Raw genomic sequence first — 6,704 nt, 5'->3', positions numbered from 1 at the left:
AAGAAGTCGCAAGGAGTGAGGTCAGGTGAGAAAGGTGCATGGGCAAGAGAGGCATGCTGTTTCTTGCCCAAAACTGACACACTGAGATGGTTGTGTGAGCAGGTGCATTGTTGTGATAGCAAAACAAGTCCCGTGACTGCCACAAATCAGGCCTTTTGTTTACACTATCTTTTCAAAGCCTCTCAATAGAAAGCCTGATTAACAATCTGACCTGGTGGAACGAACTCCAAACGCACTACAGGTTGACATTTTTGTTCACTCGGGAAGTTGATGGACATCCACAATGAGGTTTGTCGTCAATCGACATTTCACTTTTTGAAATGAGAAAAACACTTGTACACTTGAGTTTTCCCCATAGTGCTTTCCTTGTAACATCCCAACAGTTTCTGCAGTATTTTCGCCATGCAGGTAACAAAATTTCACAGCCGCACACTGTTCTCTTAAACTGTCATCACAATAAATGAGATTTGAGCACAACTGATTTTACCAAAAAATTCTGTGACCAGAGAGAACCTTCCCAGGTGATGCCACTGGGTGCACTAACTCAGAGCGAGTTGCTCGATGCTTGCCTAGCAGGAAAAAAGCATACTACGAAAGCTCTGCTCTCCCCAGCACAATTCAGGGTTTTTCCGGTACCCCTTCATAGGCAAGATGCTTCAACAGTGCTTGGTACATAGAGAATACTCAAAAATGTTAGCTACTATTTGTCAGTCAGCTCTACCACTATGTGACCTGGAAAGGTCGTTTCACATCCCTGGTTCATTTGGCTCAGTTATGAGTTCTAGGAGGGTAGGGACTCCTTCTACTTTTTCCATTGTTTCATATAAGCAAAGAGGAGCCAGTAACATTTCAAGGGGGGATAATCTAATGAAAATTATTTAAAATTGAGATTGGAGGGATTTTTTTCATTGATAGGGAACTGTCAAACAAATTTGGATGTTCAGCATAAATAAAATAAGTATGAATGAATAATTCTAGAACAAGTTTTCACTTGTTATTCACATATTCTGGAAGGGATAAATAGTCATATTTGTCACCTTTGAAGGTGACATTAAACTATTTTTAATAGTCAATACCAAGAAAACAGAAGAAAAATGTTGGAAAATCTGAAAGGTCCAAGGAGGCTATGAGTGTGCATATAAATAGTCCTTCCAAAACATATTAAAATGGACCAGTGTTCAAATAGCACAATTAAAATAGCACAAACCTTGCGAACTAAGCCAAGTCACCACTTTCTGTGTGTACATTTTCACAAGGTTCTCTCACTGGAGGTCACAGCCCAGCACTGTATTCATTGTAGTGTACAGAGATCATACCCATGATCCCCAAATACACCAAAATAAACCAAAATACATACAAAAAGAAGACTAGAGAAAAGGCTCAGAAGGGAAGAGTAGTGGGACTCTGGAAAAAAAGATGACTGATTCTAATTGTCTACCTCCCATTTTTCACTATTTTAAATAATAATAAATTTTAAACTTTCAAAAATATAATACCCACTGTTGTTGATGAAAATCCATTCATCCTGCAAAAAATTGCGTTTAAGAGCATTTATTCAGAGAAAAGGAAATAGTTATCACCTGCAGCTGCAGAAAGACACCAGTGTACACGAGGGCTGATGTCCACAACTAAAATATGCCCAGGCTGGCAATCCTACTCATGAAGCAGAGTTGATTTTGGTTTGAGGAGACAAGTAAAATAAGTTAGGGATTAAGAGCAGGCTTCTATTGATGACTGGGTCTAAAGTGTTAGTGATTGATTTCAGGGACTAATTTCAGGGGAGTTCATAGTTTTATAGGTTTTAGATGAGATCATATAATTCCACTGATGGATATTTATACAGCTTTAGCCAGATATCTCAGGAAGATGTAAAGATTTATCTTGGTTCCAGGGTATCATTTTCTTGAAACAACTTCTTAATCAGAACCTTTTAAATGGTCTTAGAAACTTCAGATAAAGACAGCTCCAAGCAATTCTCTGTCAATATATTGTTGTCATAAAGAAATGTTCCTATGGCCTACTTTATACAAAAGACAGCTATGTTGAGGTTCTCTTCCTCAGGGTCTTTTTTTTTTTTCTTTCACATCCTGACTTAACCAGGGAAGGAAATTGCTTCTCAGTTTTATGGCTACAAGTAACTAACATACTCAGATGACAGGAGTTTACCAGGAGAACAAACAGGATCCCTAGTCAGGCATATAAAGTAACAAAGAATAAAAAGTTTAATTCAGCAAGAAATCCATTAAATGCAATAATGCAGTCATGGTCAAAAAAAGTTTTATGACTGTGTTTTTCACAATTCCCTCCTCTTGATTAGGGATTTCTTTGAACATCATATGATCAACTTAAGGCATAATTCATTTGTCTGAATTTAATCTAGGGCATCACTGATTATGATGATTGCTTAATTCAGTACTTGGATTACCAAGCTTTTAAGTTTTGCCTTGCTATGGGGAGTTTCCCTCTTCAAAGTGAGCTGGTCTCATATTTGTCCACAAAGGAGTAACTCAAACTCTGTAAAGAATTTCTCTGGCTATTAAGAAATTTGGAGTTTTATTTCTTCAACAAACGATTATCAAACTCTAAAATTCATTAGGAGGATACATAATGTTTCAAAAGCCCAGTGGCCATACCAGATGATTGAATTCAATCTGTTGTCCTTCCAAGTTATCAGAGAGTCATTGTGTTTAATATACTAGCCTACACGTGGGAACCAGGCTGCTCCTCAGCATCGAAGCATTGGTGCTTGTAATACTGACTGCACAAAGTTCAATGACTATAATCCTAAATATTACAAGTTCAGTTAACAAAATTGATTGAATTCAAGATCTTTCACCTTTTAGTAACTAAAAATACCCACGAAAGAGAATTCTCATTTGTCAGGAATTTGAAGCCATGTCACTTTGGGGCAAACTAATTGATTGCCTTTTTTGATTCCTCCTGAGGGTTATGTATATGCTATTATACCCACAGGGTATTTGTGTGTGTGTGTGTGTGTGTGTGTGTGTGTGTGTGTGTGTGTGTGTCGCGCGCGCGCTATTTCCAGGACTATCATTTGGGAAAAGGAATGTTACTAATTTTATTGAGCAATTCTTCAGTATGAGAAATGTTATATAGGCATTCACTCAAACCCTTGTAAGACTTTCAAAAGAGTTTTAAATTTTATAAAGAAAAAGAGTTACTGCCATGAAATTTATTGACAAATATCCAAATTATCTGGGGGAAGTAGAATGCCGAACCAAATAGCTATCTTTGCTCTGACATTTCTTTTTTGTCATTATTATTATACTTTTATTGACATCTTACACAATCCAATATATCCATTCACATACAACTCTGTTGTTCATTCTGACACTTCTCAATATGAACACTGTTACAGAATTCTCTAGAGCACAGGTTTCCAAACTTATTTGACCTACAACCTCTTTTTCAGAAAAAGAAAATTACTCCATACCCTTCTAACAATTAAAAAACTTTAGTACTATAGCCCATAATCCAAGCTAAAGTGTATATCTCTGGTTTTGCAGCCCCCTTGGATTTTTCCAGAGCCCCCCAGGGGATGGTACTGCCCACTCTGGGAAACACTGGCAAGAAAATGCTTACCTCAGATTACAGTGAGAGATGCAGAGCAATGTAGTAACTGTTCCGTGACAAAGGTCAGAGTAGGGAAGGACACCTGCGACAGAATGTATCTAGAGGCAGTTCAGGATACCACAAGCTAACCTGCACTGCTCCTTTGAAATTAGTGAAGGGGTTAATCAGGCAATGGCTCCAGGAACCAGGCTCTAATTTGTCACTGGAATCGTCAGGGGATCAGAATGTTCATGAACTCTTTGTAGTGTTAGATAACAGATCCAGCGTGCAGTTAGACTGGTGATGCTGGTCGCCAAGGGAACTCGTGTGTGCCATGAGTGAAGGGGAAAGAAATGCAGCCTTCAGTAAGCAAGGGACCCTCGCACACAAATAATAGCAATGACAAATTAAGCTTCATTGGTAAATGGAATTAGAAAAATAAAAAGGCTACTAACCAATAAAGGATAAAATAGCAGTGTTAATGATGAAAAGATACAATGTTAAATGTAATGAAGAGTCAAAAGAAAAAAACCTAATATGGATTCAAATCCTAAACAAATTATGAGGAATGTAAGTATTCTCAAAAAGTAGTATTCATATGAAGTGATCTGGATTCACAGGGAAAATAATATAATAAAACATATTATAGTACCTCACAGCTAAAGTCTAGTAATGATAAAAACCTCTGGTGGTGTAGTGGGTTACACCTGCAAGGTCAGCAGTTCGACTCCACCAGCCACTACACAGTAGAAAGATAGGGCCGATAGCGGTTCCTACTTGCCGTGCAGGGGTGTGGTGCCAGAGAAGCTCCTGCAGCCTGGTGTAGTCGGCGCGCCCAGCCGTGCCTCCTCCCGGACTCTTTGAAAGTCTTCAGCTCAAAGGTGAGCTCCGAGGTCTGGTGCTTCTCACCACGAAGAAGTGAGTGCTACTCAGGAAGAGAGTGGCTGCACCTGGTGCACAAAACATTAGGGCTTCCTCCTGAGCAAGGGCCAACCCGACTTAAGCTCTCCCAGATGATCAAGCAGTCAGACTACAACCTGGAGAAAACTGAGAACAAAGCAGAACCCACCTTAGCCATGCCTCCCAATTACCTCTCACTGCTGCACGCTTTCAAGAAGGCCTGGTCCTGGTCATGCAGGTGCAAGAGCAGCAAAGAAATCAGCTGCAAGAAATAGCCCCAGTGATGACTGCAAATCAATTAGAAAATAATGCAAGTTTCCCACCAAATTTTTGAAGCCCACTTGTATATTTATCACCCAACTTTTGCCTGTTCAGTTATTTACAGGTTTAAGCCTTACTGAAAGCCCTTACAAGAATCTGTTTGCAAAGCTAACATTCCATGATCCACGTAGCATTTCCATCACCCCTACCCTCTACCCCCCACTTTCTGTATACTGACTCTAGTAACCACTAATAAACTTTAATATCTATAAAAAAAGAAAAGAAAGACAGGGCCTTCTACGGCCGTAAAAAGTTACAGTATTGGAAACCCACAGTGGCAGTTCTACTCTGTTCTATGTGTTGGAATAGCTGCAATAGCAGTGACTCTGGCTTGGGGTGGTTTTTTTTGTTTATTGCCATTGAGTTGATTCTAACTCCTAGGAACCCTATAAGGCAAAGAGAATCTCTCCCTAGGGTTTCTGAGGCTGTACATCTTTATAGGAGCAGAAAACCACATCTTTCTCCCATGACACTGCTGGTGAGTATGAATACCAATCTTGTTGTTAGCAGTGCATTGTGCAGCCTGCTACATTACCAGGGCTCTTCAGTAATGATAAATAACTAGATATCAAATTCCTAATGTTTCTTCAGTTAAATTATTTACAATTCTAAGAATTCAATTTTATAAAGCAAAATCTATTTTAAAGGCAATTGAAATTAAACAAACATTGCTAACCTTGGTCTCTTACACAACTCAGAAATTTAAATTTTAAAAAAAGGAGTTAAAAGACTGGGACTATAGATGAAACTGATCAACATCATCATCATCAGAGTGCTCTCAGCTGAAAATCTGGTGAGGGGGGGGGGATTCAAAATGGGTTAAAGAGTAAAACATCTGATTTTATGGTTTAACTTATAAAATGTAGCTGTTTCTAAAACTAAAGCACGAGCAAAAATGGTCTAAAGTTGACTGTAGGTTACACAGGCAGTTTCAGGACAGGTCCAGAAACCTCAAGAGAAGAGTTTGTTCAACTCCCATCTGCGTTTCCTGCTGGCAATGTTCGAATGTTCATTTCAGTCCTTCATGTGACTCAGCAAGCCATTTGCTAGTTGAGCCTCCTTCAGCTGGGATACGTGAACGCAAGTTTTGACTCCCTGTAGTTTGACAGCATAAGAATGTGTGAGTTATAATTAAGTCAGGTCCCTTCGGTGATCAATGCTCATGGAAGCAGCAGTCAAGAATCAAACAACGGATCGCATTGTCAGATTTGCTGCACAAGACTTCTTTGAAGGGTCGAAGAGCAAGACTGGCAGTTTGAGGACAAAAGTGCACCGGACGCATGCCGTGGATGCTTATAGCCTCATCGGCAGGTGCAAGCTGGACGATGAATAGGGGGCTGAAGGAGAATTGGTGCTCTTGCAGTGGACCGCAGGGCTGCGACAACGGCTCCAGGGCATCAACTGTGAGTGCGCCCCAGCCAGACGGGCTGCTGTTCTTGTGCATAGGGTTGCTGTGAGTTGGAGCCGTCTCCAGGGTACCTGACAACAGCACCGACTGTCCACAAAGGCACAGGGAAATCCTTCCCGTATCGTCCTTTATTGTAGACAAAGGAGAGGTAGTAAGCTTGCTGGTCTCTTTATTACTAAAAGACATTGGCTGTTACAATTTCAGTCACGGTAAATTTATGAGATCAGAAAGGTGGGGTTATTTAACATAAGGAGTGCTTGTAACCACATAAATCCTATAGAAGATGTAAGCTCATCCCATTGAGTCTTGCTAAGTCCGTTACTCTGGTCCACAGGTCCAGAAGACTGAGAGTAATGACAACAGAGGTTTCAGTAGGTGGGAAAATACACCAGGCGGCTTTTATGACTTGTGAGAAGTTTTATGTCAACCTGGGTGGGACAGGAGTCTCAGTGGTTTGGCAGGTGAGGCTTAGTAATCCTCCACGAAATGACCCAGCACAACA

The 6,704-nt window shown here is 40.2% G+C and overlaps 1 protein-coding gene across 1 annotated transcript in view; it reads left to right on the top strand.

Annotated features, from left to right (window-relative positions):
* Positions 1–6,704, top strand: part of DNAH9 (dynein axonemal heavy chain 9) — a 397,093-nt gene that overhangs the window by 378,486 nt on the left and 11,903 nt on the right. The window lies entirely within an intron of this gene.

The sequence above is a fragment of the Echinops telfairi genome, unplaced genomic scaffold (assembly GCF_000313985.2).
Source record: "Echinops telfairi isolate 266 unplaced genomic scaffold, ASM31398v2 ScPeMD7_2010;HRSCAF=2546, whole genome shotgun sequence".
In the NCBI taxonomy this organism is placed as follows: domain Eukaryota; kingdom Metazoa; phylum Chordata; class Mammalia; order Afrosoricida; family Tenrecidae; genus Echinops; species Echinops telfairi.
Note: the sequence above shows the minus strand (reverse complement) of the source record. Positions and strands in the feature narration are given on the sequence as shown.